The sequence below is a fragment of the Leuresthes tenuis genome, unplaced genomic scaffold, assembly GCF_036924035.1.
Source record: "Leuresthes tenuis unplaced genomic scaffold, fLeuTen1.0.hap1 SCAF_68, whole genome shotgun sequence".
Classification (NCBI taxonomy): Eukaryota; Metazoa; Chordata; class Actinopteri; order Atheriniformes; family Atherinopsidae; genus Leuresthes; species Leuresthes tenuis.
In genome coordinates, this window is record NW_027325422.1 from 267,938 (window position 1) to 288,201 (window position 20,264).

The following is a 20,264-nucleotide window of genomic DNA, read 5'->3' on the forward strand; positions in this document are numbered from 1 at the left end:
GTAAATCTAATCCACCACTGTCCTTGGTCTACTGTAGGGTTTTTAAACTAATACGTGGTGGTTTGTTTTTCCACAGAAATTTGGAGATGCATGAATCTAGTGACTTAAACCAAGTAGCAGATGGTTTTATGGGGATCATTGAGAACAAATAGTTAACTTTTGGTAGTATCATCATTTTAATGGTTGTAACTCTCCCCATAAGTGATATAGGTAAGGACTTCCAACGAGAGAGATCGTCCTCTACTCTCTTTACTAATTGCACATAATCCATCTGTACTTATCAGTTTAATATGTGATATGTCTATGCAAGGACTACATATTAAATGGATTTTTATCAATAGGAGTTGAAAAAGGAGCTTGCTCCGTTCACTCCAAGCATCGACCCGGTACTGCAGTGCCGCTGGGAACGGTGCGCTCTCCTCTGCTCTTGTGAAAAAGCTAACAGCGGTGCAGGATGGAAGTTTCTTTTAGTCTGCTGAGAAAAGAGAGTGAATGCGAAGTAGACTTTAACACGGCTCTGGGAGCGAGCCGAGTGCGGGCTAACCAGGAGAAATGCTTGAAAGAAACGCGACACCGAATGAGCGGTCAGAACAAAGCCTCAATACGGTGTTCCTGTGGTGTTTTTATAAAATGCGGTGAAAATAAAGGTGTGAATGCCCCATAGAAAACTAAAAGGTGGAGCGGAAGTGTTCGGCTGCAAGAAGGTGTGAATGTCCGACTATATTTGGTGAAAAGCAGGTGAAGCAAGGTCTGAATGCCCAACCTTACATCATCAAAAGCGAGATCAGAGGTTTTTGGCTGCAAGAAGGCCATAGTTTGCCAAAAGCGGGTAAGGTGCGAATGACCGACTAAATATCAACAAAAGTGGGGGCGGAGGTCTTCGGATGCAAGTGGGTGTGAATATCCCACCATACAAGTATGGTGGAGAGGAAGCTGTGAATGGCCGACCATAGTTTGCAAAAAGCGGGTGAGAAAAGGTGCGAATGTCCAACCATACATGATCGAAACAGGGTGTTTGGCTGCGACAAGGTGTGAATGTCCACCCATAATTAATGAAAAGCGGGCAACAAGTAGGTTCGAATGCCATACCATACATCATCAAAAGCAGGAGTGGATGTGTTTGGCTACAAGAATGTTTGAATGTCCGAGCATAGTTTGTAAAAAGCGGGTAAGAAAAGGTTCGAATGCCCGAACATACACCATCAAAAGAGGGAGCGGAGGTGTTCCGCTGTAAGACGGTGTGAATGTCCGACCATAGTTGGTAAAAAGTGGGTATGAAAAGGTGCGAATGCCCAAATTCGGCTGCAAAAAACTGTGTTCGGCTGCAAAAAGGTGTGAATGTTCGACTAAAGTTTGTAAAAAGCGGGTAAGACAAGGTGCGAATGCCTGACAATGTATGATCAAAAGCGGGAGCGGAGGTGTTCAGCTGCAAGAAGGTCTAAATGTCCATAATTAATTGCTAGAAAACATGAAAGAAAATTTTCGAAAATCAATCCGCACATGATCATAAGTGGGAGAGGAGGTGTTCAGCTGCAAGAAGGTGTGAATATCCTACCATAATTGCTGAAAAATGTGTTAGAAACGGTAAGAATCCCGGACCATACCTCATCAAAAGCTAGAGAGGTGGTGTTTGGCTACAAGTAGGTGTGAATGTCTGACTAAAGTTCAAATATATTAACAAAAGCGGGAGGAGAGGTCTTCGGATGAGTGGTTGAGAATTTCCAACCATAATCTATAAAATGCGGTGAAAAAAAAGGTGTGATAGAAACCTAAAAGGTGGAGCGGAAGTGTTCGGCTGCAAGAAGGTGTGAATGTCCATCTATAGTTGGTGAAAAGCAGGAAAAGCAAGGTCTGAATGCCCAATCTTACATCATCAAAAGCGAGATCAGAGGTGTTTGGCGGCAAGAAAACGGGTAAGGTGTGAATGACCGACTAAATATCAACAAAAGTGGGGGCGGAGATCTTCGGATGCAAGTGGGTGTGAATATCCCACCATACAAGTATGGTGGAGAGGAAGCTGTGAATGGCCGACCATAGTTTGCAAAAAGCGGGTGAGAAAAGGTGCGAATGTCCAACCATACATGATCAAAACAGGGAGCGGAGGTGTTTGGCTGTGACAAGGTGTGAATGTCCACCCATAATTAATGAAAAGCGGGCAACAAGTAGGTTCGAATGCCCAACCATACATCAACAAAAGCAGGAGTGGATGTGTTTGGCTACAAGAAGGTTTGAATGTCCGAGCATAGTTTGTAAAAAGCGAGTAAGAAAAGGTGCGAATGCCCGACAAAGTATGATCAAAAGAGGGAGTGGAGGTTTTCGGCTACAAGGTTTGAATGTACGACCATAGTTTGTAAAAAGCGGGTAAGAAAAGGTGCGAATGCCCGAACATACACCATCAAAAGAGGGAGCGGAGGTGTTACACTTGAAAGACGGTGTGAATGTCCGACCATAGTTGGTAAAAAGTGGGTAAGAAAAGGTTCGAATGCCCGAATATATACCATCAAAAGCGGAAGCGGAGATGTTCGGCTGCAAGAAGGTGTGAACGTCCGACCAAAGTTTGTAAAAAGCAGTTAAGAAAAGGTTCGAATATCCAACCAAACATAATCAAAAGTGGGAGCAGAGCTGTTCGACTGCAAGTAGGTGTGAATATCCACCCATAATTCCTGAAAAATGGGTAAGAAAAGGTGCGAATGCCCAACCATACATCATCAAAAGAAGAAGTGGATGTGTTCTGCTACAAGAAGGTTTGAATGTCCGACCATAGTTTGTAAAAAGCGGGTAAGAAAAAGTTCGAATGCCCGAACATACACCATCAAAAGAGGGAGCGGAGGTGTTCCGCTGTAAGATGCTGCGAATGTCCGACCATAGTTGGTAAAAAGCGGGTAAGAAAAGGTTAAAAAACCGGACTGTACACAATCAATAGCGGGAGCGGAGTTGTTCGGCTACAAGAAGGTGTGAAAGTCCGACCATGGTTTGTAAAAAGCGGGTAAGACAAGGTGCGAATGCCCGACAATGTATGATCAAAAGAGGGAGCGGAGTGTTTCGGCTGCAAGGTCTGAATTTCCAACCATAATTTGTAAACACCGTTGAAGAAAAGGCTCGAAAGCCCGACTATACACCATCAAAAGCGGGAGCGGAGGTGTTCAGCTGCAAGAAGGTCTGAATGTCCACCAATAATTACTGAAAAATGGGTAAGAAAAGGTGTGAATGCCCAACTATACATCATCACAAGCAGAAGTGGATGTGTTCGGCCACAAGAAGGTTTGAATGTCCGACCATAGTTTGTAAAAGGCGGGTAAGAAAAGGTTCGAATGCCCGAACATACACAATCAAAAGAGGGAGCGGAGGTGTTTCACTGCAAGAAGGTGTGAATGTCCGAGCATAGTTGGTAAAAAGTGGGTAAGAAAAGGTTCGAATGCCAGAACATACACCATCAAAAGAGGGAGCGGAGGTGTTCCGCTGTAAGAAGGTGTGAATGTCCGACCATAGTTTGTAAAAAGCGGGTAAGAAAAGGCTAAAATACCCAACTCTACACAATCAATAGCGGGAGCGGAGTTGTTCGGCTAAAAGAAGGTATGAAAGTCCGACCATGGTTTGTAAAAAGCGGGTAAGAAAAGGTTCGAATGCCAAAATATACACCATCAAAAGCGGAAGCCGAGGTGTTCGGCTGCAAGTAGGTGTGAATGTCAGATCATAATTTGTAAAAAGCTGATGAGAAAGGTGTGAATGACCAACAATAATTGCTGAAAAATGTGTTAGAAAAGGTAAGAATGCCGGACCAGTCATCATCAAAAGCGGGAGAAGAGGTGTTCGGCTGCAAGAAGCTGTGAATGTCCAGCCATAATAACTCAAAAACGGGTAAGAAAAGGTAGTATTGCCAGACCATAAATGATCAAAACAGGGAGTGGAGGTGTTCCGCTGTAAGAAGGTGTGAATGTCCCACCATAATTGGTAAAAAGCGGGTAAGAAAAGGTTAAAATACCCGACTGTACACAATCAATAGCGGGAGCGGAGTTGTTTGGCTACTAAAAGGTGTGAAAGTCCGACCATGGTTTGTAAAAAGCGGGTAAGAAAAGGTGCGAATGCCGGACAATGTATGATCAAAAGAGGGAACGGAGGTTTTCGGCTGCAAGAAGGTCTAAATGTCCAACCATAATTTGTAAAAACCGGGGAAGAAAAGGCTCGGAAGCCCCACTATACACCATCAAAAGCGGGAGCGGAGGTGTTCAGCTGCAAGAAGGTCTGAATGTCCATCAATAATTGCTAGAAAACATGAAAAAAAATGTTCGAATATCCAACCGCACATGATCATAAGTGGGAGAGGAGGTGTTCAGCTGCAAGAAGGTGTGAATGTCCACCCATAATTCCTCAAAAATGGGTAAAAAAAAAGGTGCGAATGCCCAACCATACATCATCAAAAGCAGGACTGGATGTGTTCGGCTACAAGAAGGTTTGAATGTCCGAGCATAGTTTGTAAAAAGCGGGTAAGAAAAGGTTCGAATGCCCGAACCTACACCATCAAAAGAGGGAGCGGAGGTGTTCCGCCATAAGAAGGTGTGAATGTCCGACCGTAGTTGGTAAAAAGCGGGTAAGAAAAGGTTAAAATACCCGACTGTACACAATCAATAGCGGGAAGGGATGTGTTCGGCTACAAGAAAGTGTGAAAGTCCAACCATGTTTTGTAAAAAGTGGTTAAGAAAAGGTGCGAATGCCCGACAATGTATGATCAAAAGAGGGAGCGGAGGTTTTCGGCTGCAAGAAGGTCTGAATGTCCAACCATAATTTGTAAAAACTGGGGAAGAAAAGGCTCGAAAGCCCGACTATACACCATCAAAAGCGGGAGCAGAGGTGTTCAGCTGCAAGAAGGTCTCAATGTCCATCAATAATTGCTAGAAAACATGAAAGAAAATTTTCGAATATCAAACCGCACATGATCATATGCGGGAGAGGAGGTGTTCAGCTGCAAGATGGTGTGAATGTCCACCCATAATTCCTGAAAAATGGGTAAAAAAAGGTGCGAATGCCCAACCATACAACATCAAAAGCAGGTGTGAATGTCAGATCATAATTTGCAAAAACCTGATGAGAAATGGTGAGAATGCCCGACTATACACCATCAAATGCGGGAGCGGAGGTGTTCGGCTGTGAGTAGGTGTGAATGTCCGACCATACTTGCTGAAAAATATGACAAAGCAGTTTTCACTTGGTTTGAGTGAAGGAATTCATTTTATATCAAAATCCGAAATTGTGTAGAACTCGTGGAAATAAGTTTATTCTCGGATTCCTAAAGGTTTAGTGTTGTTCTTTGGTATACTGCAAAGTAATACTTTCTATTTTGTTGAAACCGATTCAGACATGGATAAATATGAAGGACAAAGCAGTTTTAACTTGGTTTGAGTGAAGGAATTCATTTTATATCAAAATCCAAAATTGTGTAGAACTGGTGAAAAGAAGCTTATTCTCGGATTCCTAAAGGTTTAGTGTTGTTCTTTGGTATACTGCAAAGTAATACTTTCTATTTTGTTGAAACCCATTCAGACATGGATAAATATGAAGGACAAAGCAGTTTTAACTTGGTTTGAGTGAAGGAATTCATTTTATATCAAAATCCAAAATTGTGTAGAACTGGTGAAAAGAAGCTTATTCTCGGATTCCTAAAGGTTTAGTGTTGTTCTTTGGTATACTGCAAAGTAATACTTTCTTTTTTGTTGAAACCTATTCAGACATGGATAAATATGAAGGACAAAAGCAGTTTTAACTTGGTTTGAGTGAACGAATTCATTTTATATCAAAATCCGAAATTGTGTAGAACTCGTCAATCGACGCTTATTCTCGGATTCCTGAAAAGGTTTAGAGTTGTTCTTTCCTATCCTGCAAAGTACAACATTCTTTTTTGTTTAAAGCTATTATGACATGGATAAATATGAAGGACAAAGCAGTTTTAACTTAATCGGTTTCAACAAAATAGAAAGTATTACTTTGCAGTATACCAAAGAACAACACTAAACCTTTAGGAAATCCTTCACTCAAACCAAGTGAAAACTGCTTTGTCATATTTTTCAGCAAGTATGGTCGGACATTCACACCTACTCACAGCCGAACACCTCCGCTCCCGCATTTGATGGTGTATAGTCGGGCATTCTCACCATTTCTCATCAGGTTTTTGCAAATTATGATCTGACATTCACACCTGCTTTTGATGATGTATGGTTGGGCATTCGCACCTTTTTTTACCCATTTTTCAGGAATTATGGGTGGACATTCACACCTTCTTGCAGCTGAACACCTCCTCTCCCGCATATGATCATGTGCGGTTTGATATTCGAAAATTTTCTTTCATGTTTTTTAGCAATTATTGATGGACATTGAGACCTTCTTGCAGCTGAACACCTCTGCTCCCGCTTTTGATGGTGTATAGTCGGGCTTTCGAGCCTTTTCCTCCCCGGTTTTTACAAATTATGGTTGGACATTCAGACCTTCTTGCAGCCGAAAACCTCCGCTCCCTCTTTTGATCATACATTGTCGGGCATTCACACCTTTTCTTAACCGCTTTTTACAAAACATGGTCGGACTTTCACACCTTCTTGTAGCCGAACACATCCCTTCCCGCTATTGATTGTGTACAGACGGCCATTTTAACCTTTTCTTACCCGCTTTTTACCAACTACGGTCGGACATTCACACCTTCTTATGGCGGAACACCTCCGCTCCCTCTTTTGATGGTGTATGTTCGGGCATTCGAACCTTTTCTTACCCGCTTTTAACAAACTATGCTCGGACATTCAAACCTTGTAGCCGAACACATCCAGTCCTGCTTTTGATGATGTATGGTTAGCCATTCGAACTTTTTCTTACCCGCTTTTTACCAACTACGGTCGGACATTCACACCTTCTTATGGCGGAACACCTCCGCTCCCTCTTTTGATGGTGTATGTTTGGGCATTCGAACCTTTTCTTACCCGCTTTTTACAAACTATGGTCAGACATTCAAACCTTCTTGTAGCCGAACACATCCAGTTCTGCTTTTGAGGATGTATGGTCGGACTTTCACACCTTTTAGTAGCCAAACCACTCCGCTCCCGCTATTGATTGTGTACAGTCGGGTATTTTAACCTTTTCTTACCCGCTTTTTACCAATTATGGTCGGACATTCACACCTTCTTACAGCGGAACACCTCCGCTCCCTGTTTTGATCATTTATGGTCTGGCAATACTACCTTTTCTTACCCGTTTTTGAGTAATTATGGCTGGACATTCACAGCTTCTTGCATCCGAACACCTCTTCTCTGCTTTTGATGATGAATAGTCCGGCATTCTTACCTTTTCTAACACATTTTTCAGTAATTATTGTCGGTCATTCACACCTTTCTCATCAGCTTTTTGCAAATTATGATCTGACATTCACACCTACTTGCAGCCGAACACCTCGGCTTCCGTTTTTGATGGTGTATATTTTGGCATTCGAACCTTTTCTTACCCACTTTTTACAAACTATGCTCGGACATTCACACCTTCTTGCAGCCGAACACATCCACTTCTGCTTTTTATGATGTATAGTTGGGCATTCACACCTTTTCTTACCCATTTTTCAGTAATTATTGGTTGGAAATTCAGACCTTGCAGCCGAACACCTCCGCTCCCTCTTTTGATCATACATTGTCGGGCATTCGCACCTTGTCTTACCTGTGTTTTACAAACCATGGTCGGACTTTCACACCTTCTTGTAGCCGAACAACTCCGCTCCCGCTATTGATTGTGTAGAGTCGGGTATTTTAACCTTTTCTTACCCGCTTTTTACCAATTATGGTCGGACTTTCACACCGTCTTACAGCGGAACACCTCCTCTCCCTCTTTTGATGGTGTATGTTCGGGCATTCAAACTTTTTCTTACCCACTTTTTACAAACTATGGTCGGACATTCAAACCTTCTTGTAGCAGAACACATCCACTTCTTCTTTTGATGATGTATGGTTGGGCATTCGCACCTTTTCTTACCCATTTTTCAGGAATTATGGGTGGACATTCACACCTACTTGCAGTCGAACAGCTCTGCTCCCACTTTTGATTGCGTTTGGTTGGATATTCGAACCTTTTCTTACCTGCTTTTTACAAACTTTGGTCGGACGTTCACACCTTCTTGCAGCCGAACACCTCCGCTTCCGCTTTTGATGGTATATATTCGGGCATTCGAACCTTTTCTTACCCGCTTTTTACCAACTATGGTCGGACATTCGCACCATCTTACAGCGGAACACCTCCACTCCCTCTTTTGATGGTGTATTTTCGGGCATTCGCACCTTTTCTTACCCGCTTTTTACAAACTATGGTTGGACATTCAAACCTTCTTGTAGCTGAAAATCTCCACTCCCTCTTTTGATCATACATTGTCGGGCATTCGCACCTTTTCTTACCCGCTTTTTACAAACTATGCTCGGACATTCAAACCTTCTTGTAGCCAAACACATCCACTCCTGCTTTTGTTGATGTATGGTTGGGCATTCGAACCTACTTCTTGCCCGCTTTTCATTAATTATGGGTGGACATTCACACCTACTTGCAGCCGAACACCTCGGCTTCCGCTTTTGATGGTGTGTATTTTTGCATTCGAACCTTTTCTTACCCGCTTTTTACAAACCATGGTCGGACTTTCACACCTTCTTTTAGCCGAACAACTCCGCTCCCGCTATTGATTGTGTAGAGTCGGGTATTTTAACCTTTTCTTACCCGCTTTTTACCAACTATGGTCGGACATTCACACCTTCTTACAGCGGAAAACCTCCGCTCCCTCTTTTGATGGTGTATGTTCTGGCATTCGAACCTTTTCTTACCCACTTTTTACAAACTATGGTCGGACATTCACACCTTCTTGCAGCGAAACACCTCCGCTCCCTCTTTTGATTGTGTATGTTCGGGCATTCAAACCTTTTCTTACCCGCCTTTTACAAACTATGGTCGGACATTCAAACCTTCTTGTGGCCGAACACATCCACCTCTGCTTGTGATGATGTATAGTTGGGCATTCACACCTTTTCTTATCCATTTCTCAGTAATTATTGGTGGACATTCAGACCTTCTTGCAGCTGAACACCTCTGCTCCCGCTTTTGATGGTGTATAGTCGGGCTTTCGAGGCTTTTCTTCAACGGTGTTTACAAATTATGGTTGGAAATTCAGACCTTGCAGCCGAACACCTCCGCTCCCTCTTTTGATCATACATTGTCGGGCATTCGCACCTTGTCTTACCCGCGTTTTACAAACCATGGTCGGACTTTCACACCTTCTTGTAGCCGAACAACTCCGCTCCCGCTATTGATTGTGTACAGTCGGGTATTTTAACCTTTTCTTACCCGCTTTTTACCAATTATGGTCGGACATTCACACCGTCTTACAGCGGAACACCTCCGCTTCCAATTTTGATGGTGTATGTTCGAGCATTCGAACTTTTTCTTACCCACTTTTTACAAGCTATGGTCGGACATTCAAACCTTCTTGTAGCAGAACACATCCACTTCTTCTTTTGATGATGTATGGTTGGGCATTCGCACCTTTTCTTACCCATTTTTCAGGAATTATGGGTGGAAATTCACACCTACTTGCAGTCGAACAGCTCTGCTCCCACTTTTGATTATGTTTGGTTGGATATTCGAACCTTTTCTTAACTGCTTTTTACAAACTTTGGTCGGACGTTCACACCTTCTTGCAGCCGAACACCTCCGCTTCCGCTTATGATGGTATATATTCGGGCATTCGAACCTTTTCTTACCCGCTTTTTACCAACTATGGTCGGACATTCGCACCATCTTACAGCGGAACACCTCCGCTCCCTCTTTTGATGGTGTATGTTCGGGAATTCGCACCTTTTCTTACCCGCTTTTTACAAACTATGGTTGGACATTCAAACCTTCTTGTAGCCGAAAACCTCCACTCCCTCTTTTGATCATACATTGTCGGGCATTCGCACCTTTTCTTACCCGCTTTTTGCAAACTATGCTCGGACATTCAAACCTTCTTGTAGCCAAACACATCCACTCCTGCTTTTGTTGATGTATGGTTGGGCATTCGAACCTACTTGTTGCCCGCTTTTCATTAATTATGGGTGGACATTCAGACCTACTTGCAGCCGAACACCTCGGCTTCCGCTTTTGATGGTGTATATTTTTGCATTCGAACCTTTTCTTACCCGCTTTTTACAAACCATGGTCGGACTTTCACACCTTCTTTTAGCCGAACAACTCCGCTCCCGCTATTGATTGTGTAGAGTCGGTTATTTTAACCTTTTCTTACCCGCTTTTTACCAACTATGGTTGGACATTCACACCTTCTTACAGCGGAACACCTCCGCTCCCTCTTTTGATGGTGTATGTTCGGGCATTCGAACCTTTTCTTACCCGCTTTTTACAAACTATGCTCGGACATTCACACCTTCTTGCAGCGGAACACCTCCGCTCCCTCTTTTGATGGTGTATGTTCGGGCATTCGAACCTTTTCTTACCCACTTTTTACAAACTATGCTCGGACATTCACACCTTCTTGCAGCGAAACACCTCCGCTCCCTCTTTTGATTGTGTATGTTCGGGCATTCAAACCTTTTCTTACCCGCCTTTTACAACCTATGGTCGGACATTCAAACCTTCTTGTGGCCGAACACATCCACTTCTGCTTTTGATGATGTATAGTTGGGCATTCACACCTTTTCTTACCCATTTTTCAGTAATTATTGGTGGACATTCAGACCTTCTTGCAGCTGAACACCTCTGGTCCCGCTTTTGATGGTGTATAGTCGGGCTTTCGAGGCTTTTCTTCAACGGTGTTTACAAATTATGGTTGGAAATTCAGACCTTGCAGCCGAACACCTCCGCTCCCTCTTTTGATCATACATTGTCGGACATTCGCACCTTGTCTTACCCGCGTTTTACAAACCATGGTCGGACATTCACAGCTTCCTCTCCACCATACTTGTATGGTGGGATATTCACACCCACTTGCATCCGAAGACCTCCGCCCCCACTTTTGTTGATATTTAGTCGGTCATTCACACCTAACCCGTTTTCTTGCAGCCAAACACCTCTGATCTCGCTTTTGATGATGTAAGATTGGGCATTCAGACCTTGCTTTTCCTGCTTTTCACCAACTATAGACGGACATTCACACCTTCTTGCAGCCGAACACTTCCGCTCCACCTTTTAGGTTTCTATCACACCTTTTTTTTCACCGCATTTTATAGATTACGGTTGGAAATTCTCAACCACTCATCCGAAGAGCTCTCCTCCCGCTTTTGTTAATATATTTGAACTTTAGTCAGACATTCACACCTACTTGCAGCCGAACACCACCTCTCTAGCTTTTGATGATGTATGGTCCGGCATTCCTACCGTTTCTAACACATTTTTCAGCAATTATGGTAGGACATTCACACCTTCTTGCAGCTGAACACCTCCTCTCCCACTTATGATCATATGCAGATTGATTTTCGAAAATTTTCTTTCATGTTTTCTAGCAATTAATGATGGACATTTAGACCTTCTTGCAGCTGAATACCTCCGCTCCCGCTTTTGATCATACATTGTCAGGCATTCGAACCTTGTCTTACAAACTTTAGTCAAACATTCACACCTTTTTGCAGCCGAACACAGTTTTTTTCAGCCGATTTTGGGCATTCGAACCTTTTCATACCCACTTTTTACCAACTATGGTCGGACATTCAAACCTTCTTATAGCCGAACACATCCAGTCCTGCTTTTGATGATGTATGTTCAGGCATTCGAACCTTTTCTTACCCGCTTTTTACAAACTATGCTCGGACATTCAAACCTTCTTGTAGCCGAACACATCCACTCCTGCTTTTGATGATTGTATCTTGATTTCACAGGAAGCAATAATACAGGGCTGCTGTATTTTTCCCTGTGTGAAAGGCCTCATTGTATGTATCTCACCAAATGATTCAAATGACTCAAAGAACTTTTTTGCTTTCAAAATTTTTCCTCTAGTGACGCTGACTTAGAGAGGGCGGAAGATAATCATATTTAATTGTTCATGTTTTGATTGTTTATCATTGGACCCTTTATCACTATGATGCCTGCATTTTAAACTCACGTTGTGTGCAAATGCAGGCTGATGTTTTACAGATAAAGTTATTATTTTCCTTGTTTCTTTTGGGTTGATTAATATAATGGTATTATTATAATCAAAAGGGAGGAATGTAATGGAAAATAATTCTTATATGCATTGCATTGAGTGTTACTGTGTATAACCTGCAAAACACTGAGCTGCAAGGTACCACCCTGCCCTGTTTTCTTAAATTCCTCTTTACAATGGTGGGCTTGTTATTATGAGATAGCTACACTTTAGGGGGGACAGGGTTAGGCTGGTATTTACGAGTGTGTCTGGGTAACCTCAACTAATGGTTGGGGAGGAAAGTTAGAAGAACAATCAACTATACCCAAAAACAGATGACGTGATGAGTGGGCAATATAACTGTGTGTTTTTGCTTCAGTGGTCAGAGCAACTCTGTATTCTGTACTGTGTTGTTCTCTCTTGCAAGATATTATTATTAAAGCCTCTTATCTCCTCAAAAGAAAATAACTGACTCCCCAAGTGCAAGTGTCAGGACAAATGATCAAACTTCTCCAAGCTTCAGTCTGCAGAGAGGTACAAGACAGGGTTGCCCACTTTCGCCCTCACTTTTTGCTATTTTCATCGAACCTTTAGCAGCTGCTATCAGACAAGATAGAAATATTAAAGGCATCCAACCCCAAAATATTGAGCATAAAATAAGTCTTTATGCTGATGATGTATTACTTTTCCTTCAGAACTCACAAACGTCTCTCACTCACACGATCACACTCATAAATAAATTCTCAGCACTTTCTGACTACTCTATCAATTGGTCTAAGACCACAGTTCTGCCCATTAACTATAGGGACCAGAATATACCTGCGATCACTTTACAGTCAGGAAATATTAGATATTTAGGAATAAACATTTCCTCCAGGCTCTCAGGGCTAACAAAGCTAAATTATGTGCAATTATTAAAGACAGTAGAGGACGATCTCTCTCGTTTGAAGTCCTTACCTATATCACTTATGGGGAGAGTTACAACCATTAAAATGATGATACTACCAAAAGTTAACTATTTGTTCTCAATGATCCCCATAAAACCATCTGCTACTTGGTTTAAGTCACTAGGTTCATGCATCTCCAAATTTCTGTGGAAAAACAAACCACCACGTATTAGTTTAAAAACCCTACAGAAGACCAAGGACAGGGTGGATTAGATTTACCTAATTTTCAGCACTATTCCTTAGCCAATATGTTACAGTATATATCAAAATGGTTTAAACCTAGCCCAATAGATGAACCATGGATAAATATAGAACAAGCATTGTGTGATAATCTGGAAATCTCTGACCTGCCACTTATTAGTCAAAACGTAAAAAATCACAAATGTTTCAAAAGCATTTAACATCAGCACCTCTCTGACAGCCTGGTGGGAATTTCTTAAAATAACATAGTCTTCACTTGTCCCGTGTAAGCTTACACCCATCTGGAACAATCCTGACATCCTGCAAAACAAAAAAATGCTAAACTTTACTCTCTGGAAGATCAAAGGAATCAAACATCTGGAACATATAATCCAAAATGGACATTTTATTTTATTTTATGAGCTCATATCACAACATGAGATAGGCAGCAATAAATTCCTAGAATATCAACAACTTAAGTCTATAATAAAAAAGAAATATATCCTCCACCAACCAGACTTACAACTCCCGATTAGGGTAGTAGAATTTCTAAGCATCTGCACCCCAAAACTACTATCAAAAATATATAAATTATTGTCTAAGATAGATGACACAATGTCTCTACCGTCCTCAAAATGGGAGGCAGATTTATCCATCAGTTCTAGTCATAGCTTCTGGCCACATATATGTTTGAACACCTTCAGAATGACTCGAAATCCTAATTTACAGCTCATACAATACAAAATTCTTCATAGAACACACTATACAGGACAAAGGATGTTCAGGATGGGTTTAACACACTCAAACATCTGCTCACATTGCACAGATAACACACCTGATGATTATGCACACGCTTTGTGGTTTTGTGCGCCTGTCCAGAAGTTCTGGCTTGAAGTCTGTGCGGACCTATCAACATGACTAAAGTGTACCATTCCTGCATGCCCCACACTGTGCATACTGGGTGACTTAGACAACATCAATGTGGAATTTAGCTTAGCACACATGATCCTCACAGTGTTATGTATAGCAAAGAAAACTATTCTCATGAACTGGAAAGCGAAGAACAATCTGTGTATTAACCAGTTTAGAAATTTTCTTTTAGATTATATTAGCATGGAAACAATGTCTGCTTCCTCAAAACATCAATTGGCTGAATTTAATTCTCTCTGGTCCCTTCTGATTAGCTTGATCACATAGTGGTGGTGGTGGGTTGCTGTCCCGTCGCTCTGGGCGGTTGGGTGTGTGCTGGGGGGGGCTGTGTGGCTTCGGTGGTCTCTCGGGTCGTGGGGAAATACAGCAGCCCTGTATTATTGCTTCCTGTGAAATCAAGATACAATGTGCACATGCTGGTTACAAATAAGAAAATACAAACAACAAACAGTTTCTTCCATGGTTCACAGCATGTGTATGATCATCTTCATCGCTGGTCTCAGTAAGGATGTTTCAATCTTCGGTGTCAGAGGTTACTAGCACTTAACACACCGGTGGAGTACAGCTTTTACTGCTGACTCTTATCTTTGTCCTTCCGGGCGTGTTGGTTAGGCTGATGTATGTCAGGGTGGAAGTCATCTACTGGTTCTGGTACCTTCTTACAGTGACTGGCATGAATCCAGGTTGCTCTCTCTGCAACTTTAACAGCTGTGTGAGTGACCAGTAGCACCTGGAACGGGCCTTGCCAACGTTTGTGCTTCCAATGTGAAGTTCCTTCACCACCTGTCATCTGGTTGGAGTGGTGTGTTTTCTGTGGCTGGAAGGGCTGCTTTTACTGCCTGTGAAACTTGAGATAGAACAGTGGAAATGTTTCGACAGTAAGAAAACATAGCATCATCACAAACAGTTGTGGAAGGGAGGGGTCTGGTTACAGGTCCCAATCCCAGGTTAGGAGGTCTGCCAAATAAAATTTCAAATGGGCTGAGATTCACTTGAGCTCTGATTCTCATTCTCATGTAGGTAAGCACAATAGGTAATGCTTTTGTCCATGGCAGACCTGTTTCTTCACAACATTTGGCTAACTTGGACTTTAATGTACCATTTTCTCTTTCCACAGCACCTCCACTCTGTGGATGATAAGCACAATGTGTGCGCAAGCTTATTCCCAGGAATTTACCAACCTCAGTCAATGCAGTGTTTACAAAATGTGTGCCATTATCACTGCTGATCTTCTCTGGAATGCCCCATCTAGGAATGATTTCTGTTTAGCAGTGCTTTAGTCACTGCATTACTGTTTGCATGTTTTGCAGGGAAAACTTCAACCCATTTACTAAACACGTCCACTATTACTAGTGCATATTTCTTTCCTTCAGCTGGTGTGAGTTCAACAAAATCCATCATCAAATGTTCAAAAGGTTTCTCTGGTGGAGGGTGTGCAACTTGCGATGTGTGTAATGCCTTTCCTACATTATGTGTGGCACAAACCATACATGACTGACAGTATTTTTGCGCATATGAACTGAACCCTTTTGTGAACCACTGAGCAGTGAGTGCATTCAGCATCCCTCCTTTTGACACATGGTTCAACCCATGTGTCAATTTTGAAAAATGAGGAAAAAAATGTTTAGGTAGACAGGGTTTACCCTCAGGTCCCATCCAAACACCATCCGTATGAGTTGCACCCACAGAGGACCAAATGCGTCCAGAGGACCAAATTTCATCTGCAGAGGCAAAAGTTTGCAAAGCATGGAGATCTGTGAGGGAGTCTTCTGCCTGCAAAGAGAGGGAAGCGAAAACAGGAAAAAAATTAGCTGCTTGCTTAGCTGCAGCATCAGCTCTGGCATTGCCACAAGCAACAGGATCGTCTGAGTTAGTGTGAGCCGCACACTTACAGACCGAGATTGCTGTAGGCAAAAGGATCGCATCAAGAAGATCAGAAACCTGCTTGGAGTTCAGAATAGTTTTACCATCTGATTTAAGGAAATGCCTGTGTTTCCACAGCGCACCAAAGTCATGAACAACACCAAAAGCATATCTGGAATCTGTGTAAATAGTGACAGACTTACCAGCTGCCAACTTACAAGCTTCAGTAAGTGCAATAAGCTCAGTAGTTTGAGCGGAGAAATGTTTAGGAAGAGAACCAGACAACAAAGTGTCATGTGAAGAACATACTGCAAACCAAACACAGTTAGTACCTGTGGCTGGATCACGCAAAGCTGATCCATCTACAAAAAGAATCATGTCAGAGTTTGGAAGAGGAGTCTCTAAAAGATCAGGTCGGGGTGTACAAACTTGTTCCAAAACAGCTTCACAGTCATGAGGCTCCCCATCCTCAGGAGTCGGAAGCAAAGTAGCAGGATTCAGAACAGTACAACGTTTAACAGTGACATTTGGCATATCACGGAGCACAGAGGTGTATCTGAGCCAACAAGCAGTTGAAAGATGTGAAGTTTTCTGCTCGAGAAGAATAATGGCAACAGTATGAGGAACCAAAACAGTCAAATTAGCGTAGCCCACAATATCTTGGGAGGCCAGGACAGCTTTCTTTGCAGCTGCAACAGCACGAAGACAACCAGGCAGGCCTGCAGCCACAGAGTCCAGTTTTGCTGAGAAATGAGCCACTGGCCTTTGCCTGCCCCATGTTCCTGCATAAGAACAGATGTCATACAACCATGCTTCTCATCAACTGCCTGTATGAAAGGTTTATGAGGATCTGGAATGCCAAGTGTTGGTGCTGTTTGAAGAGCCAGCTTAAGCTGACTAAAGGCTGATTCAGCCTCAGGAGTCCATGGAACACGATCAGCTGACTGGAGCTGCATGTCAGAACTGCAGCTGCCTTTACCATGGATAAGAGCACCTAAGAGAGCTTCGAGAAAAGAGTAGTTAGGAATAAAGTTCCTGCAGTAAGATGTTATACCTAAGAATGACATAAGCTGTTTTTTAGTAACCGGTTTAGGAATGATCTGAACTGCAGCAACACGTTTAGGAGAAAGTGAGCGCCCATCCTTAGAAATCACATGACCCAAAAAGGTGACTTCGTCCTGTACAAACTGTAACTTAGAAAGGCTGGCTTTATGGCCATAAGAAGGAAGATGTTTCAACAGATTCACTGTCTTTTTCACACTGTTGTTTAGATGGACCACATAAAAGGATGTCATCCACATACTGCAAAAGAGCAGAGCCTGTGGTTGATTGAAGTTAATCCAGACTAGCTTTGAGGGCAGCATTGTAAATAGTGGGACTTTCACAGTACCCCTGGCATAACCGGGTAAAAGTCCAAGATCTCCCTTCAAACTAAAAAGCAAACCAAAATGGGCTATCAGGGTGCACTGGCGACAAGTCAACCACTGAGAAAAACTGTGCATCTGATGTAATTTGAGACAAAATAGTGTGTGGGTTGGGCACAGTAGGAGCATGTGGCTGAACTGCAGCATTCACCGCTTGGAGGTCCTGTACAAAACGCCATTCATCTGGCTGGCCAGCATCTTTAATCTTTTTAACAGGAAACAATGGAGTAAGCACAGGTGAATTTTCAAAAGGAACAATAACGCCTGTTTTCTGAAAAGATTGAAAAACAGGTTTAATCCCTTTAATTGCTTCAGGCTTAAAAGGGTATTGTTTTTTACATGGACAAAAGTCTGATTTAGGGGTGACAATTACTGGTTCACAGCCTTTTATCAACCCCACATCATATTTGCTCTTAGCCCAAAGATCATTGGGCACTTCAGCCAACATGGGTATCGAAGACAAATCTGTTTCAGATAAAAAACATGCTTCAAAATGTGATTCTGTGGTAGGAATTAAGTCCACAGTTCTTTGACAATGCATTGTACTCAAAAATGTTTTTTTGTATGCTGACAATCGTTCAGAAAACATCAAATTTGGATCAGCAGGTGAAACGGTCCACTCCATTTCTTTCTGACATGTAGCAACAAACTCTCCCACACCTTGTCACTGCCAGTGTGTAGGTTTGGCCAAGGAAATGTGAGGGCGAGTACCACAAACATTAAAAAAATCGAAGTGCTCTGGAGTGAGCGACACAGCCAATAAAGTAGGCGCACATATTTTTTCACTTCTTCTCATAGTCATTGTCAAGCCCCAAAGAAATGTGTGATGTGCAGTGCAAATCAGTAGGTTGCATGAAATCAGAAAGGGGTGAAACTAACACTTTTGCTTCTTCCACTAGTTGTTGTGAAAAAGGAGAGCTGGGAAGTTTCCACTCATAAGCATATGTAAGTGCCGATGAATCAAACTGCACTGCTGTGAAAACTTTGTCAGGCTGTAACATAACCTTAACACCCTCTGGTGTAGAAGTTAAAATAATGCCTAATTTACACATGAGATCACAGCCCATCAGGTTAATGGGACACAACTCTGATAACAAAAATGAGTGTTTGAAGGAGAGCTCATCGGGAGTGACAACACGCAATGGGCATTGTCATTTTCTCCTTCACAACCTGGCCTGAGGCAGACATAGAGTAAACGTGGTTTCCACTTAACTTTGGAGGACAATAAAACTCCCCTGACGTCACTACTGATGAACATAAGTTCCCATAATCTGAGAGAAATATCTTTGCTCTAGGACGGAAATAGCATGCAAAACTTTACTACGTGAATCACAGTCGGCAAGCGTTTCTTCACTACACAGAGCAGGAAAAATGTGTGAGTGTGTTTGTGCTATCACCCATTAGTGGAGGCTCGTCCTCTGTTTACACCAACTGCGTAATACATGGTCATGGCTGCCAAATGCAGCTCCTTTTCACACTTGTCCCTTTTGGTTGTCTTACGCGTCTCAACTTGGTTATGAGCATGGCGAGCATATCGGCGAACGTCAGCCAAACGAGGACCCTCACACCATCCCACGTAAATGTTCTTTACTTCAGTGGCGACATCTGGCATGAGGCCTTTAATTATTGCATTGCATGCAATACTCTCCCATGGTCCTGATTCATTACCCAAATCCCTTGGTCTCTGATGACCACAGCGGTCATCAGAGACTTGCTGACTTCCTCAAGGATGCGGTGTACAAAATCATCAGTCCCTTCACCGGGTTTCTATTTGCAGGTGTAAATGTGGGACATATTGATTTTGGTTGGAAATTGAGTAGTGATGGCTTGACACAGTCTTTGGTTGGCTGCTTCATATTGAGCGTTATCATTATGTCCTCGTTCACTGTTGGTAGGTCGCAAATCCAGTTGTAGCATACTGGCCTCTATTTTGCAGAGGTCGGACGGTTTGAACTTTTTTGCCAATATGCGACGCAATTCAACCCCAGTCGGGCAGAATTGTGCGCAGAAATCTCGCAACTCGTCAGCAAAATGGGGTCCAGAAATCTCTGGATCTGGTAAGCATTGTTATGCTTCCATGATGTCAGTCTCAGTCCAGGGTCGATAAACCAGTAATGGTCCAGTGGGAACTGCAACTTTAACCATAGGCATGGTTTGAATCTGGTTTTGTTTTTTCTCACGTTTAGATCTCTGAAGTCCAGATTGTGGGTAAAGGATTTTTGTCACTTGCGTTAAAAGTTCTTGGGCAGGTACGCTGGAGAACCAAACGTCTTCCTTTTCCTCATCATCAGACCTATGTAGCTGATGTTGTGAGAATGATGGAATTTCTTCCCGAGGGAGGATGGAAGAAGTCCCTTCTTCCCGAGAGCCAGAGGCTTGTGGCAGGGCTGGCTGTTGTTGTTGCAGGCGTTGTGGAGGGCAGGAGTCCAGGTCTGGATCCGGCACAGCTAATACTAAATTATTATCATCATTCCGTCATGGCATTTGTTTAACATTTTCCTTTCTTTCTCTTAATACACTTTATTTTTTCCAAAATTCTATACCTTTCTTACTTCTTATTTAAACTTAATTTTCTTTTTTTTTGCTTCATCTCTTTCTCATATTTGCAAAACTTTTCTTATAATTTTCTTATTTCTAACATACTAAAACAACCTTCTGGTGGAAAACCTCTGGACCATATGTCTTTTTCATTTCATCATGCTTAGGTCCCCCGGTAGGGTCAAAAGTCTGAGACCTACTGTTTCCCATTCTCAGACTTGGAATGGGGAAATATATTCCTTCACTCAAAGGACGTCTCCAACGAGGACC

The 20,264-nt window shown here is 42.5% G+C and overlaps 1 pseudogene; it reads left to right on the forward strand.

Annotated features, from left to right (window-relative positions):
* The first annotated feature begins 243 nt into the window (after positions 1 to 243).
* Positions 244 to 420, forward strand: LOC140285978 (U2 spliceosomal RNA; annotated as a pseudogene).
* The last annotated feature ends 19,844 nt before the right edge of the window (positions 421 to 20,264 follow it).